Here is a 26179-nt window from a genome sequence, read left to right on the forward strand (position 1 = left end):
ATAAGGAACATGATGAGGGTACTAATTTTTATAAAGAGAGATTTCTTTCTTAGCTTTATGTGTACTAAACTATTCAAGATTTGTTACAATTCTTAATTATATATATGTAGATGTTAAATTCATTTTTTTTCAAGTTTGGTAAGTAAACTGCAAAGTATTTTTTTTATTATTTATAATTATATAGCCTTCTCAAATTGAGTAGGGAATATTTCTATTTTCTTCCCTGTATTTTTTTAATTATCTAATATTGTTTTCCAAGAACTAGTTCATGGAATTTACCAACTTATTCCATGGTATTATCTAAGTTTTAACTAAGATTTATTTTTCAGTAATTCCTTTTCAAGCTTTCTGTTGTTTGCTTTTTTTTTTTAATCATTTGCATGTTTAATTAGTTGATTTCTTCCCACCCTCTTTGGTTTATTGCTTAATAATGTCTCCTTTTGGTATTTATGAAACAATAGTACTTAAAGAACCTTCCTCAAGAACATGTTTTGCTTAAATCTCATAGGTTTCGATACACAGAATTCTAACATCTATTAATTGCAATGTCTTATATGGAATATCTATCTTGTAGACATTTTTATAATTTTTTTATAAATTCTGTACTGGTTAGACAATATGACCAGTTATTTGATTTTTTTTGCCTATGTTTTATAATGCTTTTTACTGGGACCCCAAATTCTTGCCCATCTAATGGCTAGTTTGGTAGAGCAAAAATAAGGTAATGAATAAATATAACTTCCAACACCTGATTTCTCCATCTCTCTATATGTATTCATCTCTTTAAGAATTCCTTCTAGACAGAACTATTCTATCCTAGCTTCCTTTACAGGTTGCATTTTCTGCCTGGTTTTGCTTAATTCTGTGTTATTTTTTAAACATCCCTGCTGATTCATAGTCAACATTTCATTTAAAGTATTCTTCCACACTCTTGATGAGCCCACCTAAATAACCTGTGCTCTCTTTTGCTGTAGTTCCTGAACCCATTGATGGCAAACTCCATTAGTTACATACTCTGTACTGATTTCTCCATAGCTAGCTGCTAACAGATCTCTGATTTTGGTTATGATAGCAATATGCCCAGCATCAAAGCAATGGCTCATGCATGGACTAGGTCAATGACAGTAACCCTATGGCTTTTTTCCAGAATGCCTTACAGTTAAAGGTACCCATGTGACTCAGTATAAAAAATATTATTTAGGTAGGCCCTCCCTGGTGGCACAGGAGGTTAAAGCATAGCACTGCAAGCTAGCTGCAGCCACTTCAGCATGAGTTCAATCCCCCACTCTGAGGTGATACACAAGGCACAGCAGACCTCTCCTGTGTCTCCCACTGCTCCCCTCAGCAGTGTACCTCATCAGTATGCCTGTTCTGCTCCCCACTCTGTCTCTGGTGAATCCTCTCACTGCCCCTGCACCTCTGACCTGTTCCCAGTTCTGTGTACATAAATAAGTCTTTATATATATATTTACTTTTTGATGGGGTTTGAAAGTTACTTGGAAACTTCTACCAGAAAGTTTGACTTCTGAGAAAACTTTACTTTTCCTAAAGAGATGGATTTCCTTCCTATTTTCTTCCTGACTTAAAAAAACAGTGTGATGGTTTTCAGCTATTAGGAAAGTATTAGAAAACTGCAGGAATATTGGCATTTATCTGTGTTCTAACACTGGCAACATACTAGCCCAAAACTTTGTTATGAAGATTTAAATCTGTATTTAAAAAATATATGTAACTGAGCTATTTTGTTACTTGTAGCCAAAGCATTCCTATAAGATTCACTACATATACCTTCTTCTGTTGTTTTAAATTAACCTTCAACCTCTGGTTAACATTTAATTATGAAATTAACTAGTACAGCTAAAATTCACTAAACACTTTCCATGTACCACACAATCTTCTAGGTATTTTGCATACATTGATTATTTACTCTCATAAACCACTTTATAAGGCAGCAGTCATTATTATATATCCCATTTTGATAAATAGGTCCACATTTTGACAAAGAAGTAAAAAATTCTGGCTCCCACCTTGTGGTGCAAGGAGTTAAGTATCAGCACTGTGAAGCCATCTGCAAGCACTACAGCACCAATTCAATCCCCAGCCAGGGAGGTGGCCCACGCGGTGAAGCAGACCTCTGATGTCTCAACCACTGCTCCCCTCAGCTGTGTATTTCAGCAGATCCACCTGTTCTGCTCCCCATTTTGTCTTTGGTAAATCCTCTCCCCCTCCCACCCTTTGTTTGCACCCCAATTCTTACATGCATAAATAAATAAAAATAAAGCTTGAAAAAAAAAAGAACTAAAATCTTCTGACCCCAAAGACTTTTAATCACCATAGTATACTATTCCTCATTTCATGATTTCAATATTCCAACTTAGCAAAGATTATTCACAAACATATAGCTGACAAATACACACTTTGATGTATTCAACATGAGCAATAAGAAACTAAATCACTTTACTAGGTAATAACAATTAACAAATGATTGTTCTTTTCCTAGGACATCCCTGTTTTAGTTGCTGTGATAAATCATTGATTCCTCTTTTTGTTGAAAAGATTAATTTCAGCATTTCCCCCCAACGACCAGCTAAAACCAGAAACTACCACAATTATAAGTACTACATTGCTTCCAAATGAAGACCATCATTTTATATAAAATAAGATGTGACCTGAATCTTGACCCTTTGCTTGACTGAAACCAAAACCTCAACTTTCCAAAGCTTTGAGGATGAACTTTGGGCTGGTTTCCTTGCTTTTGTTTTTGTACATCTCTTCACTCTGGATTTGTTCAGGAAAAACCCCAGTGACCAAAATATCAGAGAAAAAATGCTTTTTAGGCTCAGTAGAGGTAAGAAATAGTGAAAGTATAGGTGAAAAACTGTTTTCTTAAAAAATTTACATTTCTAGTGTCATCTCTGTATCACTATAATTTCAATTAAAAATTAAATATTTGTGTGCCTAATTATAGATAACAAAATTCTAGAAAATCTCATTAACAAACTTATAGGAGAGTGATGAAAGCAGTCTTCTAAACATTACAAGGCTTGGAACTTTGGGCAAGACACCCCTCCTTGTCTTTTATAGATCAATAATGGTACCTAAAGTAGGGTAGACAAGACTTACTACCATTTGATTCTCATAAAGCATTACCATCATTATCATCTCAGTATCACCTAATCTTACATTGTTCTCACTGTTTTTACTTTATAAGTGAATTTTGTATATTAATTGGCCGAATCCTAATAAAGCTATGAGATAGCTTCTTTTGTTATCACTTTAAAAGAGGAACAAATTGAGGCTTAAATAACACAAATTATTCCACTTACATTCAATGTAGGCATTCTGGCCCACACATTTATGCTTTCTACCATATACTGTCCCATGCTTTCAGGCACATTCTTACTATTACATTTTTGAAATTACCACCAAAAAATCTTCAAATTAAGTAAAATATTTAACCAAGTTAAATATATTCAGCATAGTTTATATTAGAATACATGTTTGAATATTTTATTTAGGTGAACTAAAACTTTATAGTCTTAAAAATGTAAAGTAAGTCATTTATACCCATGTCTACATAATGGATACATGAATATATTTCTAGAGTTTTCTACAAAAGCAAACTAATGGTTATGCATTTCCTTAAACTGTATTTTGATATAATTGTTTATTCACATACAGTTGTAAGAAATAACAGGGAAAAGTCTCAGGTATCTTAACTCAGTTTCAGCCAAAGGTAACATCTCACAAAGCTCTAGTGGAGTATCAAAACCAGAAAACAATGATATACATCAAGATAGTGTGTTTCAGTTGCCACAAAGGGGATTTCCCACATTGTCTTTTTATAAGCCACATACACACCTCTCTTTCTCTTCTCTTCACCCCTTAACCACAAACTGAACACTGCATTTATCAAATATCCACATTTCCCAAAATTTCCACTACCACAGAATAGCTAATTCCTATTATGGGAGTCTGAATTTTGTGTTTATTATGTCCTTGAAGTTGCCTACTAAGTTTCCTTGAGTCTCAGGATAAAGTGATCATGAGGATGAGTAATGGGAAAGGGGACACATAAGAAAAACATAAGTAAGGGAAGATTTTTCTTATTCCTCTACATCAATTTCTTCCCTAACGTTCAGCTTCTGGCTTTAACACAGTTTTGTAATTTACAACTGTGAAGCACTTTTTTAAAAGAATTCATTCTCTTAGATCTTACTTTATACTTTCATTGTAATAACATAATATATCTATCTGTTTACCACTTTTTTTCATGAAACAAGGACGCATAAAAGGTTATTTGGAAGTGTTAAAAAGAAATTCATGTATTCATAATGAAAAGACCTAGATTACTAAAGAATTCAGAAGGATTCAGATTTCATATGCAGTAAAACCCAATGTATTTACCCACAAGGCATAGAAAACAGTAGAATTTAATAGTGATTATTGGTGGGAGTTAAAGTCATGTTATTTATTCTTTTATGTTTTACTACCATTTCTTCATTTCTGATAGTTGTACGTGAAGCATAAACTTCCCTTACAAAAGAAAATAATACTTCTAAACAGAAATATGATGAGCTTCTTCTCCTTAGTCTGTGCCACAGAGTTATTTGGTTAGAGAAAAATATATACAAATGTACAGTGCTTCTGCCCTTGTGTGTGTGTGCGCGCGCACGCTAACACCTCTCTTTATTTACAAATATTTACTAGGAAAGAGTAATCATTTTACTAATTTTTCTAAATCAGAATGACTCCTGATTTTACTCACAGACACATAAAAAGTACCTTGCATATGTGTGCTGCAATAAAGTTCATTTTACATTTTATGAAATACTACTTCTCAAAGACTTCAATGGATCAGAATTTTTACTTGTCATTATGTAAGTTCTATTACATATAAAATAATTATTGGAATTAGCAAAAAATTATTTTAAATGAATATTTTGTATTCTGTATTTGTTTATATTTAATAGCTATTCTTACATTTTCTCAGTCACTTTCTTGTTTGAACAAAAATACACGTTTACACTTTGTCATTCCTTAATCTCTTTTATTCTAGATTTAGGTTTATGCTTTGAACTCAGTTGGTGAATAATTTTTTTTTAAAAAGTGATAACATTTTTTTCTTTCCTACTCCCTCTATTTTTGATTTTGATGCTTTTAAACATCTTTATCTTTTAGTGTTTGGAAAAATAGCTGTATCTGTTGTACAAACAAAATTACTAAAGTGATCGACTGATACCTAGAATTCTCGTGTGAGGCTAATATTGCAGTAGCTAATGGGATACAATAATAAAAATCAGGTCATTAACAAATATCAGATTTCTCGAGGTTGTCTCATGCCCAGAAAACTTTGAGAACGTCAAACAAACTACTTATCAGGCAAGCATGTCTGTCCCAAGTAAAAGCATGCAGTTTCATTATTTTGAATATTCTACTGATGTCTAATATCCTGTACCCTGGCCTTTCTATACATAACTCCTCCCATCTTTGGCAACAGTGTTTGGATGGAACATCTGTATAGTATTAAAGGGTACAGTAAATGCTTCCTCTTCCCTTCAAAGGCTGTTTTGTTTTTTTCGTTTTTTTAGAGCTAGATAATATGAAGGCAGTCATGTGAAATGTATACAGCCGATTCTTTGTTTGTTTAAATCTGGAAGTTGGCACATGGCAAATTTGCTGATTTGTTAGCTCCCTCTTTTTCACCTTGATATTTTGGTAATGATTTTTGTGCATTCATAAAAAGAAAGAAAAGTTACTTTTATCTAACCTTTAATTGCTAAGTATATGATCAGACTCAAGTCTTAGCAACTTAATAGGTATATTTGATGAAAGTTCATTTAAGTCTTTCCAACAAGTATTCTGTGAAATGAAGCAAGTAAGAGAGCCTTTATTTGCTTGGGTTGACTTGACCAGCCTCAGCAGAGGTGAAACCAGGCCTCATTAGGGATTACTGAATACCATTTTAATGCTCACTTAGAATCAGTAGTCATTCAGAACAAAAGAAACATTAGGATTGACACAGTTTTACAATCCAGTCAAATGTGCTGATGGACAAACTACAAAATGTGTATAGTGTAAAAATCAACTTGTGGCCTTAGGAATCAAGTGCAAACAAAGACACGCAACCGTTCAAGCAATCTAAACACCCTGCTCTATCTTTCCCAGAAACCTCCTCTTGATTCCTGGGGCCCCTTAAACAATACACTGTGCCTTTGCTTTCTGTAACATTGCATCAAAATCTCTTTTCCCATCCAGAGGCAACTCAAAGTGTTGTTAAAGTTAACTTAACAAAACGTATAGAATCAAAAGGAAAGGAAAGAGAAAGAGTGTGTGTGTGCTATTACCCAGTAAAACGCATCTTACTCATTCCAGAGTGCCCCGTCGTGGAGGGAATAAGTGGGTAAATTCCCATATTTCTGTTTACTTGTTTAACTAACTATTAAGTGACATAATACTTGCCTGTAATGTAGCTATGTGTATTATGAATGACATAATTATCATAATTCTCAGTTTTAAAAGCCCTCTGTCTGAGAGCTTTTTTTTTCCCTTTGTGAAAATTAAAACAGTTACTTCGCTACATGCTCTATTGGGATGACTGACAATTGATGAAAACATACAAAGCTCCCACAAATAATTTTAATTTCCATCCAAAATAAAAATGTGTTAACTCCTCATGCCTATAACAAAAATATTTTCATAATGATACTGTTTACACAGATTTAATCAGTTGTGTCACTGGGGTACAGCAAAAACAGCAATGTGACCTGCTGAGACTTAGCACCAGATTGCGATTTACAATCAAGGCAGGAAGAGTCACTGAAGTGCATAGCTCTCGCCCCAATTACTAATTAATCAGACCCAAAGAGGTCTCCATAAAAGACACAATATTCAGCTGTGCATCCCATAAATTTAAAGGGCTCCTCTATTTTTGCAGGAGGAAAGGTGACCTAAGGAGGCAGTCATCACACGGTACCTGTCAGTGTATAAGCTTATGGAATCCATTCCATTGGGAGCTTACTTGTCTTTTTGCCACTCCCTTTTTAAATGTTCTGAATACAAAATTTCACACTATGGCAGTATCCCAGCATCATTAAAATGTCAGTATGCTGGTTTCTGTATAAAAACAAGTGACGGGCTTGCTTTTTTGAGTTTCTGTATCTGTACCAGTCTTTTTTTTTTTTTTTTTCTTTCTCTTCTGCAGCAAGTGTCTATAGAAAATTCAGGGGTATAATAGGTAAATGGTAAATGTATTTTAAGAGTTTTCTGGGAATTATGGGAAATAGCAATCAGTGTAATTCAGTTTAGTCCAACTGCTACCCAACTTCATCAAATGAGAAATATATTTGATCCCCTTCACATGGGGATCAGATAATAGAAGCCTTACAAACTATCCAGCTTTGACAAAAAGATCCCAAGTGAGTGGTCTAAAAGAAAACATGCATTGCTGACTTGTTTATTTTAACCATCGTTAAAATAATGAGTTTGATTCTCATTTTTCTTCCTTTCCTGGATACTTCCCCCATGAAGAGCATTCCCTTTGAAGTAAATGGCAACCCTGGACCTAGAGGAACTCCATAAGGGGAAGGAGCAAAATGAGAATCAGGTTGCTGATTTCAGATACTTGATGTATAGTCTGGCCAAAGGAACATTAACATGACTCGAGTCACGTTGCATTAAACATGCATGGTTCTTCGTGGGTCACCCTAACACAACAGCAGCAGACAAATAGGAAGGTATATTCGTGATCTCATAGATGAGCAAGAAAAGTTAGCAATTGCAGAAATGGACACTATTTTATCAGAGACTTTGACTATGCAGGCTGACCACACTTTTTGTTAGGTATTTGTGGAAATTTATGATAGGGTGTCATAAAGTAGATCCTATTTTGCAGAGACGAAAACAACAACAACAAAGAAAAAAAACCAGTAATTTGAATTATGCATTTAAAAAATTAATTGTGTTAATTTTTGCTGAAGTAACTCTGGTTGATAATATTGTCCGTGATTTAGGAGCAGAAACAGCGCTCCAATAATCCCCCACCGTGGTTCACTGGCCTTCCTCTGCTCTGTATCCCCCACTCTCTCCCTTCCCTTCTGGCAGTCTCACTCAAGTAGTCAGTGTTCTAAGACTTGCTTCAGTTTTTTGTTGCTTTTTTTCTTTGAGAACAGAAAAGAAAGATTTATTGAAATACCCTGCAAGGGTACAAGGGGCCAAATGGGATTGGTCTGCATAAAAGAAAGATTTGAGGCTCTCTTTTATATGCTTTGTTCATAGGTTTTCTTCCTTAAAATGACAGCTTGGGTCGGTAAATTGCTGGGATGTCTGGTGCTGGGCATTGACCTTTGACCCAGAATGTGTCCAGCCCTGCTTCCCATTCAAGGTTAAGGAGATCTGTCTTAGTGTCAGGTTCCCACAGCAACATTATCAATTTCCTTATCTACTCAGGCCCCCCAAACCTGCCTGCTGGTCAAGGAGTGGGGGCTTAGTTCTAAGCCTTACTAAATGAAACCCTGACATTTGCCTCTTTCCCCAGAGGACAATTATGAATTGTTGGAAATGGGCCAAAGGACTATCTTCTTCTTTAGTTGCATCAAATTGAGTTGGAGATATAATACTGGCCCAACCTAGTTTATTGTCATCTGAGGATGGTGGGAATGGGGTATGAAGGGAATGTACTTTGGACTCTCAGATGAGGACCTATTTTAACTACTTTGAGTTATTGTGTGGGGCTACAGATGGTACCAGTTGTCCAAAATGGGGTGCCCAAGTGTCCAGGTTCATGCATTCTGTAGCTATTCATGCCCTAAATCTTGATATTCCATGACCCATATCTATGGCCAGAATCTGTAGCTACACTTTTAATACATTTTGATAATTTTTTATGTATAGTTTGTAACAATGAGATTGTTGTCTACTTTCATTCTTTTCCATGTGACTGTCCAATGTTGCCAACATCATATATTGAAGAGAATTCCTTCACCTATTGTATACAGTTGACTCTTTGCCATAAATTAACTATTCATATATAGGTGTGGGTTTTTTTTCTTAACCTCTTAATTCTATTTTATTGATCTGTTTGCCAATGTTCATTCCAACACAATTCTGTCTTGATTCCTGCAGTTTCATACTATATTTTGAAAACTGGGTTATGTGATAACACTTTTTTTTTTTTAAATAAAAATTCCTTTTGCTAGTGAAGGTATTTTGTGCCTCTGTATAAATGTCAAAAATCAAAGACTATATTTCAGGGATCGTTTCTATAGTTCGTTACTAATAAATGTCAATAATGTTTACTCTATTTCTTTGAAAATTACTTTAAAACTTTGATAGGAATTGCTTGAATCTGCACATTGCTTTGAGTAAGGTAACATTTTTAAGAATGTTGGCTCTTCAAAATTATAAACCAGGAATATCTTTTAACTTCTCTGCTTTTTCATTTCTTCTAATAATTCCTTACAGTTTCATCATACAGTTTTGCATTCTTACCCAAGAATCACATGACATAACTTATAGCTATAGCAAATACAGATTTTAAAGTAACATCATAACATCTCTAAGTTGCTATGTAACAATTTTAAATCATTCTTTTCTTCCTTCGGGCCCTAAAATACTTCATACTCAGTGTTCACAGGGGATCAAAGAGTCACACTCCACTCATTTTAGTCCTTCTCTGATGCTGATTTACCATAAGCCTCCATCCCTTTCTTTCTCTATAAGGTAAACACACTGAACCAGATAACTGGAAGGCTTTTAAATAGTTCCAGTGCATTTCAAATTCAGTAGGTGATATATATTACAGAACTAGTATCCACAGACCTATCAATTTACTAGTTAATTACTAGTAGCTACGTTTATTTCCTTAGCATATGGAAGAGGAGATGCTAATCCAGTTCACTTGCATACTAGTCCCACATGTCTGTGCTGATGCTTTTACTTTTCCCTTTGATTTTCTTTAGTAAATAGATGTGGATAATGAGGATAGTGGTAATAATATTTCAACAATCATTACTTTTGTATTAAGCATTTGCTGTGTACTGAGCATGTGCTAGAGGCTTTCTATAAATACTCATTTTACCATCATATTCCTTTAAGCTTTTATCTTGACACACAAGCCAAGATGTGTTGGGCAAATGTCGGGCCCACCCTCCCCTGTGTACGGGATGCCTCAGTCTCAGAGGAAGATATGGAATTCATGTTCCTCCACGCTATTCATGGCCCATGATGCCCACAGTCATCCCTGGCTTTAGGGAAAATTGGCAGAAGCCATGGAGTATGAACTAGCAAGAGACACAGCAAGACCTCAGATGCCTGCAGAGGAAGTATGCAGCTAAGAAGTGTTTGGGCATAGTGGCAGGAGTAGCCCTAGAAGGTACTAGGACTGGACTGTACTTAATGGCAGGCTCCACGCGCCCCCCCCCCCACACACACAAAATGCATTCTTCCATTATCACATCACTGAACACAAATTCCTAAATAAAATTATTGCTTCAATATGGCACCAACAGAACATTAAACCCCAAGAGCTGGCCCCTCTCCCAAGGGCCCTGTGCCCACATCAATGACTCAACCTTGCTAAATAATTTCTCAAAACTATCCATTAGACTGCACATGTATGAGCTAAGTTGAAAGTATCAAAAGAGGAAAATGACTTAATTTGTAATAAACATATTGTTTAATAACTTCCTTGAAGTGTCAAGGCTCTGCAGGGTGCATCCCCATAGATCACTGCTCCCTCTCCTCTCCATCCATCTTCTAAATCCTCCTGGAAGCTTTCCCACTGAGATAGCATTACAGCAAAGACCTGCTACTCCCCAGAGTGTTTTGCAGAAAGGCAGAATAGTCTTCTCCTTCTCTTCCTCTTTCCAAAACCCAGCTAACTTCACCCAATCAGAGATAACAGAAAAAATGTTGCACTCAAAAATGGTTGAAGCATTGTGCTTTATCATGTAATATAGTATTTGGGGGGGGGGTGTTTCCTGAGTAAAATTGATCATAAAGAAATCTCTTCCCTAAGACATCCATATTTTGTATGGAAATTCCAGACGTAACAATTTTAAAATTTTATATGGTTAATACAAACAGATGCCTATGGTCATAAACATAACAATTATGTTTTCCTATAATTTAGAAAGATGACCTTCATCTGAAAAAGGATAGTCAAATATTAGAACTTTTATAAATGTAAAAGATATTTTAATGGTGATTGTTAAGATATATTCAACACCATAAACCATTTGAAATAACCATATTTTGATTTCCTTTATTTCATTCTTAAAATGTAAGTGGGCATTAGGTTTATTTCTTACTCTTTTCTGTGCAATATGGGAAACATGCCTAAAGTTTCCCCCTGCTTCAGTGATTTAGGATGACACCTCTTATGTAAAAAGTGTGTCACAGTAAATAAATCATTCTAGTTATTATTGTGTGAGCTGGTTGGAATAAATGTCTTTGTCTCTACCTTGTAAAAGTGAGTAAGAAGTTTCCAGAGGTCAGATGGCTTGTCCAAAGTTGGACACAATGTGGGTGGCTGAGCTATGTAGATTCTGGCTTCTGAGTGCTGGGATGCTGCCCGCCCCACCATCTGCCTCTATGCTGACACATAGCAGCAAGAAGCAGTGCAGACCATGACCACATTTATAGGGACCACATTTGCTAAGGGTCTGGCACTTCTCATGTGATCAAACTGAATCTTCACAATACCAACTACACGACAGTTTTTAGCTTCCATTGTTTACTTAGTCCTCCTATGTTCCAAAAGGAAAAATGAAAACTGGAGCAGTATGAAACATAAACTAACTGACATAAAATAGAGCATCCATCATGGATCTGTGGCTGTGCACATCACCCATTTTTTTTTTTTATAAAAGTGGTAAAATGAAAATAACAATTGAGTGTATTCAGGGGTAGAAAAGAATGGAGTCAATGCATGGAATGGCATCATCTTCCTCTCTGCAGGGAGAATAGTGATACTTACTGTGTTCATTTGTAGCTCTGAAATAAATATTGTGGGACAGGCCGAGAATCCAGCCTCTGCAAGGAAACAGAAAGCTGCATTCTGAACACAGCTTTGACATAGATCTATTAAGGTCAAAAGTAGAAACAGCTTTCTCTACATCATCTATATTAAAATATTTTTGGCTACCAACCAGAAGTTTTAGTGAGTAAAATGTTGTTGTAGATCATTGTGAATGTGTGAAGCCATTCTGGAGCACATTTCATAAAACATAGTATTGACAAGCTTCACTTCCCTTTTCCCTCCACTATAGAAATAGCTGGAAATGTTTTGAAACCTTGCCTACCACCATAAGATGATCATTTTAAAATATTGCTTGATAAAGCACAATGCTTCAATGGTTTTTCAGTACAGCATATTTCTGTTAGCTCCTATTGGATGAAGGTAGCTGTGTTTTGGAAGTAGGATAAGAAGGAAAAGACTATTCTGCCATCTTTTGGGATATGAACATTAGCTGCTCAACTCCCAAGAAATTACCCTACGTATTTAAAGGAAACAGCCCATAAATCCATGAAACATGGCAAGTATAAATCATCACCTTTCCCCTCCTTACACATTTCTTTTTTTCTTCTCTTAGGTTTAACTAGAACATTATTTAAGCTAATATACCGGATACAATTCTTTTATGCATCTTTCCCCACAAGTTACTGTATATTGTGGCTCTGACATAGAATATTAATCAGTTTCTACATTTGCTTGCTTTACATCAACTTGACAATTGATATTTTGTACTGGATCTAAAGTTTAAACCATGAGCCTGTGACACTATTGTAGAAAACCCCAGCATAGTGGTGCTATAGCATTGAAAAGAAAATAAATTGAATAAATATCTTTTGATATTTTGAAAGATTACCTATATACTCACTGAGAATTTGATACAAATTTGTATTTGACAATTATACATAAAATCACATACAAGCTATTTCTATCTTACTTTTTTCAAATACACGACTATTCCTATAACACTGGTGAACATAGAGTAGGAAGGGGAGTCTTTAAAATCTTTCTACTCCTCAACAACATAACAGGGAACTGAAATGCACATCTGTAAATAAATGCATCATTAGATTCTCATCAATTTGTAAGCTTCACTTGATGTATGGCTAAAATAATCCCACAAGGAAAACTAAAGAAGTGTTTGGTTCCAAGTGCATGCCAAATAAATGAAAAGAGGGGGTTGGTGGGTGGGGACCAAATTATTTAAATGGAGAATTTTGCAGATGCTAGAAATATCTTTTACAACAGTCCAGAATGAGGAACTATTTTAAGTATACAGTACCAATGTATTCATTAACAGAGGAGAGCTCTGGACATATTAAAGGAGCACAGTAAAACAACTAATGATGCACTTGAGTGGTAACAGGTTGTCATTAGATCAGCATCTGCTCTCATCAGAGTTAATTATTCAGTTGCTTTGTTTTCCAAGTAGGTGCCTGGTAAAATTTAGCAGAATCTTAATTAAAACACATTTTCAAACTCCTTGGATGCTCATCTCATCTAAAGAAATCAAGACAATTTCCACCATAAACATCAAGCTTCAGTTGAGCTATCAAATGGAAGAAGGAACTCAGCCAATATAAGTTGTTAGGTATTAACTATTGGGATGCCCAGAGCATGCAGATAATGAAAACTTACTGGAGAAACAACATACTTTCCCAAACTGCCAACTAGTCGTCACTTGCACACATTCAAATAACAAGGACACTTCATTTTCTCCTGGTTTCTAAGAAACCAAGAAGTATGTGTGTCTTGTCTATGAAAAGGACAGTCTAGGTTTTTATATTTACCTTTGAATCATTTAAGCATTTTATATGTGTGTGTGTGTGTGTGTGTGGTGTGTGTGTGTGTATGTATCATGTACATAAATCAATCAGTATTTGAAATAAATTTTCAAAAACTGGAAATATGTCTCAAAATGGCACTACTTATAATCAGCAACTTAGTTTGCTGATATCAATGAACATTCTAATTAAAACTGTTGTAAATATAAAAATAAATACAACAAAGTAGAAGATTTGAATAATGAGGTGAATAATGAGGCAAATAATCATTAACTTGAAGAGTCATGTAAGTACTTGGAATGCATACTGCTGACATGAATGAGGAAAAAGATAAAAAAAAATTTAAGTAGGAAGGAAAAAATCCAGAACTATTATGGCAGTGATTAGAGTGAAATCAACGAATGTTGCCATCTCATTTCCTCGATTATGAGGACTGTGGCTTTACATTCAGCCCCTGGTAACCATTGCACAGTCTGAAGACTAAATACTAAGTGCTCAACACAAAGATTCTTTGTATGAAAAGTTAATGAATATTAATTGTTTTGCCATCAAAGTGAGGGTAAGTTAACCGCATCCCATAAAAGTAAAACCTAGCACTCCTAGAGAAAAAGTAACACAACTTGAATGACTAACTCAGGCAACTGGAGGTCACTGTGGTCCTGAACCCTCTGGGATATCACCTAACCAAACCTACTCATTCTTCAAGACCAGAAAAGAAGTAGAATTAGCCACTACATAAAAACAGATGTAGAAATCAGGAAGAATGGGGTAGATCAAAAGAACAAGTCTCAAATGAAAAAGTAAGCCAGTCTTCCAGAAAATGTGGAGATAAACAAACTACCTGATGATGATTTCAAAGCACTGGTTATAAAGAGGTTCATCAATAAAGAGGTTCATCTAAACATAATCTAGAACATCAAGAAAAAAGATGTTTGAAAGCTGCTGGTTCTCCTAGAGCCAGATCTTAGATCTTAGATCATCTGAAGTTGCAAATTATTCAAAGCCCTTCTGAAAACTAGACTGCAAGAGAGAATGTCAATTCTGGAGGCCAATTCCATATTGTACCAAGTATAACTTTTATAATGTTAATGTTTCTATAATTTGTAGTTTTCAATAATTTGTAGATTTCTACAAGTTTTATAGATTTGACATCTATAAGATTTCAAAAAGTTTTCTACAATTTTTAAATTCCAATTTTATTGAAGAAACATTGGTTTACAACACTGTACACAATTCAAAGGTATTGAATCGGAACTCTTGGATGAATGTCACCACACCACACCACTAGAAGGTGCTCAGATTCCTCCACCATAGTCCATGTGTCCCCTCCACCTCTGAAGACTTTTTCTCCCCTCTCCTTCCCTCCTTTCCCTCTTTTTCTTCCTCTTCCTCCTACCTACCTACTTCTTTCAACAAATAATTTACTGAGCTTTTGTTATGTGTCAGTTACCCTCTTAAAGACTAGGACTATTGTATGAATGAGACTGTACCTGCTTGCATTAAGTAAGTGTGCAGACTAATAATTAATCTCTGTTAACTTGCAGTGACTATTTTTGTATGAGATATGTTCTCTGGATATGTGGATTTGAAAGTCTTCTTATATTAATTAATTTATCACTAAAATTTGGGGAAATATCTATGACCTACTGAAACAAACATTCTTCTCTCTCAAAAGCTCTTTCAACTCTCTGCATATCAATTCTATGCAGCAAAAAAGCAGTCTCAGGATGGAGGTATGCACAATAAGGGTTTGGTGCGACAGTCACCCATCTGTGCTCCTTCTAGGCTTCTCTGTCCCTTAAATCTGTCCGTGGTTGGAGGAATAGGAAGTTTCCTCAGTAGATACCACATTGACTGTTGGGCTCAATCCTGCAAGTTAGATTTTTTCAGTTGTTCTGGGCATACGGCATGCCTTTCTAGAAAGGTTTTGTGGATATGTTATATTTTTATGAGATACTGAACTTGAAATTCAAGAGTGGATTATAAAGCTGTCACTTTATATAACCAAAAATTAAAGAGAGACAGAGAGAGAGACAGCCAGGCAGAGAGAGACAGACAGAGAGAGACAGAGAAAGAGAAGGGAAATGACAATCCAACCATGACAGATGGCTTGTGCCATTTTGAATTTAGTCTTCCTAAGGTACAAACCCTTGTAGAGGCTATTAAAGCTTCTGTTTGCTTGAGAAAATGTTATTTCAATATTGATGGTTATATCTGTGTGACCTCCGTTGAAAACAAAGTCACAGAGATTTACCCTTAATTTAGGAAGAACAATACAATGAGGTTGAAAACTACACTCACCCAGTGTTACAGACATCTCTGAGAACTGATTAAAGTGACAGCAGGGTAACAAAACTGCACCACTCAATACAAGATTTGCCTCTAGGAATAAAAATAAAATAGGCACATTACTCCTCAAAGACACATATTTTATTTAGTTGTTAAGAGTAGAGTGTTGGAATTTTTGAAGAACTGTTGCTATTTAATAGAGGTGAAAGTTTTAATGTGAATACTGCCTGTGTGAGCGTGTGTGTGCAAAGTTGGCGTGACACATTCTGCTCAAATTAGACTTCTAAATAACTAGTAACAGCTGTGGTGCTTAGAAATCGGTTTGATTTAAATGATGATGTCATTAGCTTATATAAGGAAAATAGGTGTAGTCATTGGATAGAGCAATATATAACTTGATTTCTTCTGCCTAAAAGGAATAGTTTGCAGGTGTCTTCCCTTAGAAGGTATGCATACCTAAAGGCAAATTATATTTTCAACACCCTTAAAATTATCATCACATATCACTTTAAAATATGTATGTTCACATAGATAGCGGAGATAGCAATGACAAAAAATTATTTCACAGTATCAAGAAAAATTACAAAGTACAAAATTGTGAGTATTTGTTCACTTGTATTTCTGTATCTAGATTTATATCCCTAGTAGACAGACAACTTGGGTTCTTTGCCCAATTGCAGAAAACAGATCTCAGAAACATGGTACTTATAGGATTGCATCTTTATTTTCTCAAAGTACATGGACAGCAAGAACTGATAAATTACACTGAGGAGTGACTGTGATTAGTGACTGTGATTAGTTTACTAACTTTCCTATCACAAACAGTGGTCAGAGATTAAGGAAACATGATTGTTTGTTTGTTTTTAATTTAGAAAAGGTGATATAGTAAGTAGACTGAATTATTTTCCAGACATCTGATCACCGCAAATTGAGAAAAGAATGTTATTTGAGTGGAGGAAAGAGAGCATCTAAAAATTAAGATATGTACAGGAAGATACTTTTCCATTGCTAGAGATCTAAATTACTGATGTTTCTCCACACCTATGAAGATAGTCGTAAGGAACACAATGTGCTTTTACCTTGACATGGTTTTGTAAATTATAGATAAAATTATAAAAGAACTATTCATCTGCATGAAAATATATTACTCATTCTCAGTTAAAAAAAATGAATATTTTTTGTTTTGAAACTCAAAATACAGTTCTTTCAAATGTCTTTCCTTCTAAAGTCAGAGAGAGCATGAGAGAAAGAAAAGTTTTTCTTTAGAAACAAAGTATTCTTCCAAAGACTGCTCCACCCTGGTACCCTTTATCTCTGAAATTGAAAGAATGAGTCTGGTACTAGTTCCACCCCACCCCCTTTTTTTAATCACCTCCAGTTCTTATTTTCAAGTATTAAGTATTTAAGGACAAGTAGTTTGAGAGTCTATCTCTTCTGCTAATCCTGTGTGGCTAAATTAAGACCAGATTCTCAAAATGGCTTATCATGTCAGAGAAAGAAGGAAAAAGTGTTTAAGAGAACACTTAGAGGAAGAAGTGTTTCCAAAAGAAGTTATGGTGATACAATATGGTAAGCAAAAAATGTTTGCTATGTCCTATACTGGGCTGGAACATCTCCTGTATGGAGCTATTTCACAAAGTGATTTCACAGGCAAATGGTTTAGTACATGGCCAGCCAATTTAGCCTTTATTTTAAATATATTCTTTATGCATATAGATATTTTGAGATTGTGCCTTCTGGAATGATTACTGAAACCACATTGAAAAGTCATTATGCAGAAACATGGGTGTACAAATAGTTCATAGCTTAGGGGAACTATAAATAGAACTGACTGAATCTTGTTAAAGAGTTCATGTCCTGGTTATTTAAAAGAACTATTTTGGTGACATCGATTAGCTATAACACTTCTAATTTGCATTTCACTAAAATAAAGTAGGAAAAACAATCACATTTGATTTTTGGAAAGGAATACGATGAAAATACACTAAATTAGAAATTGAAATATGGTCTAATTCCAAGAAAAGGGCAAGTTTTGCTTTTCCATTATGTCATAATTCTTTAATTCTAAGGAAGTATAAAATAAGTACCTATAATTTTTAGGTTAATGTTTTTTAGAGACCAATGGTAGTTGAAATTGAGACATGCCTAGCTAGATACCAATACTGAACTTCACGGACAACTCTTTAGAATCAATTATTTTCCATGAACCATTCTAATATTAACAAGCAATGCCAGTTGCATATGGTTAAAACCTAATACCAGTCACTACTTCAGAGAGGTAACAAAATAAAATTAAAAGTCATTTAGTTTTATTCACAATTTTGATGAAATAAGGCACCATGTTATCTTGATAAAATCCCAATATCTTTGTCTTAGAAAACAGCCTTTCAGTGGCAACATGCCTAATTTATCACCCCTTCTTTCAGAGAATCACTAAGTGGCTAACAAAGCCTCCATTTCTAAATGCCCATGTGGTTTTTTACATTTAATGTCTAATTGCTAGTATTCCACAATTTTCAGAAAAACACACAGTGCTTTCATACCTTCAGTGGGCTGCTAACAGGCCCTGAGATACAGTTTACATTGATGATATAGTTGTGTGCATTCATCTACGTGAAATATCTATGCACTACATAGATACGTGCATAGGCAAACATCCTATTTCAGAAACTTAAACATGGTAATATCCACCCTCAGTAAAGATTATCTTCTTTTGGGATTGATGTGCATAATTTTATCCCTGAATGAAATGTTTCATTAAAAATTCTTTAGTGGGGTATAGGTATGAGTGGTTTGGTGAAGGATGAAAAAAAAAAGAGCATTAAGAAAATCATCATTTCTCTAGTTCAAGTCCTCAACATCCTCACCAAACTATTGCAAAAAAACACTAATTTCATTTCACACATATTTTCCATTCTTCAATATCAGTTTCTATCCAGAGGCCAAGGAGTTTTGTTTTCTTTTTTTAAGAATTGTTGTTGTTTTTTAATATTTGCATAAAAGAAATGGAGTGTACAACCTGGGTGCAGGGTAGGGTGAGAGGATTCACGGCAACAGAGTCGGGAGCAGAACAGGTAGACCTACTGAATTATACCGCTGAAGGGAGCAGCAGTCAAGACAGCAGAGGTCTGCTGCACCGTATGTGGATCAGCTCTTTGGCTGGGGCTTGAACTCAGCTCCTACCAGTGATAACACCTGTGATTTAGCCCCTATGCCACCACAGAGGCTCAAAGACTTGTTTTTGTTTTGTTTTTAATTGAAATGGTTACTCTCCGCCTTAAGTTTTCCTTAGGAAAAAAATAAAAAGAAATACTTTAATTCAGAATATGTAATGAGAGTGTAGGCTCATAGACTGTACCTGGATATGGGAAGGAGGCTCTTTCCCTGAACGTATTTTCACTCTCTGCTCTTAGCTCTCTGTTTCTTTATCTGTGAACAGTGTAAAGACAACATAATAAATTAAGATTCAAATTATTTTAAATAATTTAAATGAACAAACATTATCAATAATATACTATGATATATACACTATGTCCTCAGAGTTTAAAGGAGGTCATGCCGAAGTGTTTAATAGGACTAGCTACTGAATTCTGTGTGGTGTGACACATATGCACATAGAGAACTGAGGTATGTGGTGGAAAATTAAGCCCATGAACAGCAGGAAAGATACTTTTACAACATATGCCAATGAAATAGCCATTTGCCATCACTTACTTAAATGAACCCATAAGATAGTGTGTTGGGCTTTTATCCAAACAGGAGGGTTTGGTTGGGAATTGTAAGGCTGCAAAACTAGGGAAAAGCACTCTGAATGCATTTCCAATTAAATTGTTATGGATTAGTTTAGATCTGCCATATTAATCCAAATTAATGGATATTAATCACTTCAGTGATTGTTTCCATAAATCAGAAGGAGAATAGTATTTCATAAAGTACACAATAAAGTTGGATCCATGGGAGGAAGCAGAATGATGCAATGAAATTTGAGAAAATGTTTATTGCTTAGGATATTGCCATATGGATTTGAATAAGTCTCTTGCTTCTTAAATCAATAAATTATCCAATTAATCAGCAAATAGTTATGAATGCCTACTATATGTTTCATGGCTCTGTTCAATGCTCAAGAGATCCAATGCAGTTATTATTTTTCATTGGAAGTCACCCCATTTAGGAAAGAACCACAACTAACTCCGGTGGGAGCAGTAATAATAACCCAGCATATTAAGGCAGATACCTGAACCAGAATAGGTCAAATGCAGTTTTGTCCTAAGACTCTAAAATATTGGGGCAAGGAATGGATAGCAGTTTCTCTCTGTGTTTAATTAGTATATACGAAGCTTGAGAATTTAGGGGTCATGTTTCCTGCCAAATGGACTGAGAGTGAGACTCTGGTGTTAAGACAGAGATGGAGTCCTGGAAAAGTCAGTCAGTGCTGAGGGACCCTAAGAGCCTGTTGGATTCTTGTTCTTCTTAGAGTTATATTAAATACTCCTGTTTCCTCCAAATCTCTCTCTCCTGTCTCAGTTCATCTTTCTAGTCCATGGGTTCAGAAAAATTATGATCAGTGTACCAATGAATCAATAAACATTTGTTTAATGCTTACCACTTTTGAACACATTTGGAAAAAACACAAGCTTAGATACAGTACAGAAAAGTGTAAGATGAACGTGCCACACTGTAACCCAGCATCTATTAACTAAGTACCTACTGTGTTCTCTTTTAGGTGCTTGGGATAGAGTTGTCAAAGACAAATTTTTTGGGAAAAGACCAAACATTAGAATAAATAAATTGGGAAATTAAAATGCATAAGTTAAAAAAATCTAGATATACTAAAGAATACATTAACCATAAATGGTTTCCTTTCCTTTTTAGCCTTAACCAGCTCTTACCAATAAAGTCGCTACCCAGCTACACTGTCCATGGGGGGAAAGTGTTCCTGATGAAGAATGACACAGAGAGCCAAACCCTGCTGTTCTAACTAAGGCTGCCCAAGAGAAAGCGGAAAGAAAAGCAGTGGCAGTAAGAATGGTCACTAGACTGAGTTTGAGTTCTGAATTTATTATATTTCAAACTATGACTGAGCTTTTCTGAATGGGCAAGTAAAAGGTTTTTATCTTAAGAATACATATGTAAGTACTTATGAGCTAAGTGAGATCAGAAGAGACACATAAAATATTCTAAATATATTACAATATTTAGTCATGTAAAAAAATTGAAACATGCTCATTATTATTTAGTAAAATGTAGCATTGATAATTATATACTTCTCAGGACATGTGCAGTTCTTGAATATAGGTCCCAACGGATAGGGAACATGAAGGAAAACCAAATTTCTTTTAGGTGGTATAATTTTTTATTACAAAACTGATTTTTGATTGTGAGAAGTATGAATGTTCATTAAATTCAAATATTTGTTGGCTAGGGGATTATGTGAATTCTAGACTTAAACATGGAATTTCCAGGTCCCAGCTCTATCAGAACTGAGTTTATTCTTGAGGATATCATTGAATAGATCCAAACTTCATTTTCTTAATTTGTACAACAGAAAATAAAGCCTTACTTAACTTAGCTCATATTATTGTGAAATCAAATAATAGTAAATGTGAAAGTATTTTAAGACTTCAATGCTCTCTGTAAAGAAATGTTTCAAATCATATGTTTAAATGGCCACAATTGTAAGGAATATTAACTACATTGCCAAGATTACTCCTAAAATTACTTTATGGGTTAAAAATAATATTTTCTGAAAGAGAATAGAATATAATGTAAAAGTAAGTGCCCAAACACACACACACACACCCTGTAGTTTGTTTCTCTGTAGAATCCTGAGATTCTCCAGAAAATTTCAAGAAAACATAGCTAAAGTTGAATGAACAGAGAAAGTACTGACTTCATTGATTACAAGAATAAGTGTTATAAAAATGTCAGTTCTTCCAAAATTAACTATAGAAAACTGTGTAACTCTAATTCCTATCTCAACTTATTTGCTCCTTTTCTGTCTCCTTTTTTCTTTTCCTTACTGTGTTTCTTATTTATTTAATCTTTTATTTTTGTCCTTCTTTTCTCAATTTTTCTTTCTTTTATTCTCTTAATCTTGGCTTTTTCTACTAATTCTTTCTTCCTCCTTTCTCCCTTCTTTCCTTTTTTCCCTCCTTCCCCTTTCCTATTGTCACCTAAGGGCATAGGATAACCAATCTTTTTAAAAATTGGTATTGATAGAAATTACTATGCTTTGGGGGTTGGGATCAGGTAGGCTTCTCTCCATTACTATACCAAAATTCAATTGTAAATTATTGGGAAACTAAACAGGAAATGTAAAACAGGGTATGTGGATATAACAATAGAAAACATTATCTTCTTGTGAAAAGTTCTGAAATGATATATAAAAAATACTGATCACAAAACATTTAGTTGATAACCTTAACTTCACTAAAATTAATACTTTTCCATAGAAAATACTATTAAATTTGAAAATAGTAAGATACAATATGAAGATGTTATTTCCAATATTTACGATCAAAATTACTAATATCCAAAATTACAAAAATGTTCTATAATCAATAAAGTTAGAAGTCTAATAATATTAACAGGGTAATCACATTATTTGAATTAGTTTATGGCTTTAATGAAATTTGTCACCTAAGTTATCTGTGGTATAAAGGTATTTTTACAATTTCCTTTTTTATATAGTTTATTTTTACATAATTTTGTGCATTTTTCCATCTCAGTTATAATCCCGGTGGGCTTCCCAACACCAAATCACCCATGTGCCATCACCATAGTCCAGTGCATTTCCCTCCCCCCGTTGTTTTTTATCCAATTCCCCACTCTACCCCCATAAACTGTCTCTAGTATATAGCTATTCATTATTATTATTATTTTCTCACCTGATGTTATACTCCTGCTATGAGGGAAAACATCTGGTATTTTTCCTTTTCTTTACGGCTTATTTCACCTAGCATGTCCTTTTCTAGCTCCATCCATGTTGCTGCAAAGGCATGTGTTTGGTTTTTTTTTTGGTTGCTGAGTAATATTCCATTGTGTATATGTACCACATCTTTTTTATCCAGCCATCTACTTTTGGGCATTTGGGTTGTTTCCATGTCTTTTCAATTGTAAATAAGACAGCAATAAACATGGGGGTGCAGGTGTCTTTTTGAATCAGTGTTTTTGTGTCTTTGGGTAGATACCTAGGAGTGGGATTGTTGGGTCATAGGGAAACTCCATGTTTAGCAGTTTGAGAAACCTCCAAACAGTTTTCCATAGTTATTGTACTAATTTGCATTCCCACCAGCAGTGCAGGAGAGTTCCTTTTTCTCCACATCCTCGCCAACATTTGTTGTTGCCAGAGGTGGTATCCCATTGTGGTTTTCATTAGCATCTCCCTTATTACAAGTGATGTTGAACATTTTTTCATATGCTTGTTGGCCATCTGCATTTCCTCTTTGGAGAAGTGTTTTTTTAGCTCTTTTGCCCATTTTTTGATGGAGTTGTTTACCTTATTTTTGTTGAGTTTCATCAGTGCCCTGTATATCTTTGTGATTAATCTTTTATTGCTAGTTTTGTGTGAGAAAAATTTTTCCCAATAGTGGGATGTCTGTTTTTTGTAGTCTCTTTTGCTGTACAGAAGCCCTTTAACTTGATGTAGTCCCATCTATTTACCCTTGCCTTTATTATCATTGCATTGGGTGCTGTAACTTCAAAGATGTTACTGAAATGTACAATTTATTTTTTAAGTTTCATTATCTATAGAGTGTGGTAATACTACTTCTCTCATTTTGGATATTAGTGATTTGTGTCTATTCTCATTTGTTTTTATTAAGTCAGTCTAACAGTTTAGTATTTGTACTGATTTCTTTCAGAACCAACTTTACATTTATTGATTTGCATTTATGTTTTCTATTTCATTGCTTTATGCTAATATTTATTCTTTATTTTCTGCTTATATCGGGCTTAATTTGCTCTACATGTTTTAGTTACTTACAATGGAAGCTTAGATCTCTAATTTGAAACATTTCTTATTTTCTAATAAATACATTTAGTGTTAAAATTTTTCTCTTAGTATTGATTTAGTGAGTTTGACAAATTTTGACATATATTTTTATTTTTATTAAGTGCAAAAAATGTTTTAAAATTCCCTTATTAATTTTGTAAGGGATTATGTTATTTATTGTCCAAATATTTGGGTGTATTTCCAGTATTATCACTGATTTTTAACTTAATTCTATTACATCTGGAAAACAGACATTATATGACTTGAATCATTTTAGATTTACTAAGAGCTGCTTTATAACCCAGAACATAACTAACATTGATAAATATTCTATGTGCACTTGAAAAGAAAAACTGCATTTGTGGGGTGGAGTGTTTTATAGGTTTCAAATAGGTCAGGTTAATTGATATTGCAGACCAAATCTCCAATACCTTTATTTTGACTACTTTATCAATAGTGATAACTGGGATCGGATAGCAAAATTTGCAATATATTTGTGAATAAAGCTACTCATGATTAAAGCTGCATTCATTATGCTTCATCTATTTTAAAGCCCTATTATAATACAGTAATATTTTAAAGATTTATTTATTTATACATACAGAACTGGGGTACAGGCCAGAGGTGCAGGGGCAGTGAGAAGATTCACCAGAGACAGAGTGGGGAGCAGAAAAGGCTGACTGATGAAGTACACTGCTGAGGGAAGCAGTGAGGGGATCAGGAGAGGTCTGCTGCACCATGTGGGTCACCTCTGGGGTGGGTTATCGAACTCGTGCTAAAGTGGCTTTAACTTCTTTGTGCTGTGCTTTAACCTTCTGTGCCATCAGGGAAGGCCCAGCCTTTTCACTTTTAATGTATGTTAGAATACATGGCTACGTTTTTCCATCCTCTTATTTTCAGGTGCTTGCTTTCTTATGTTATAGGTGTACTTCTTATGGTCAATATGCAATTGGATCTTGCTTTTTTTTTGGGATCTTGTTTTTTTATCCGTTTAAAAATCTTCCCCTTTTAGAGTTGGTATTTAAGCCATTTATATTTAGTGCAATTATTGTTATAAATATTGGTACAGTTAAATTTAAAATTATTATTTTGCTATTTATTTTTTGTCTTAATCAGATATTTTAGTCCTTTCTGTTTCTTTTAATTTGGGTTTGTTGAATATTTATTGTTCAATTTTATCTTATTTGGCAGCTTGTTAACTGTAAATTGTTGTTTTAGTATTTTAATGGGTGACTTAAGGTTTATAGTGTATGTCTTTAACTTACCAGAAAAAAAAATTCTGATTAAGCTTAATCACACATTGACATCTCTGGTTTACTATATAATTTAAAGGAAATAGTATTGTAGTAAAACTGGTTTCATTCATTTTTATATGTATCCATTGGACCTTTTCCCATTTCAAGGAATAGCAGACAGACAGTGCCTTCATTTTCCCTGGTACACAGGGATTAGTGGAATATTTAATTCCAATAGGACCAATACAATACCAGGTAAATTTTAATAAAGTTGTCAGAAAGTTTTTCCACTGGACATTAGAAGATTTATATGCCAAAACTATCACAGACAATTACACATAAGGAGAAACATAGCTGAAATCGAGTCAGTTTTAAGAGAAAAGATAAACTATGTTTTTAGGATTGTCCTTAAGTCCCTGTCTCCAATATATCTGAGCCATGCTTTCCCTAGACTGTCTGTCTCCCAGTAAACTCCTTTAGAAGAGATTTCCTTTTCTAGTTTCCGAAAGAATTCAAACTATTCATAATGCTTTCCTGAAACTTCCAAGCTTCTCAAAAACAAAATGATTCTAAATGGAAAAGTAAATATTAAGGGAATCATCACCAGGATGTGTAGTATTAACACACTATAATGCACACACACACATAAGTAAGAGAAATTTAAAATCTAAATCAGTAAGCAAAGGAAGTCACCTGACCTGGTCCATCAATATGGAAATACTCCCAGAAGAAATCATTTGACCTTTAACAATAGTTTTCATAAGTAATGGTATGCAATTTCAGTGACAAGAAATGGTAATAAAACAAATGTTGCAGTGAAAAATGTCAGTAAAATTGACAGATTTGAACAAGAGTCTTGAAAAAA

The sequence above is a fragment of the Condylura cristata genome, unplaced genomic scaffold (assembly GCF_000260355.1).
Source record: "Condylura cristata isolate star-nosed mole 26May11 unplaced genomic scaffold, ConCri1.0 scaffold00002, whole genome shotgun sequence".
Lineage (NCBI taxonomy): Eukaryota > Metazoa > Chordata > Mammalia > Eulipotyphla > Talpidae > Condylura > Condylura cristata.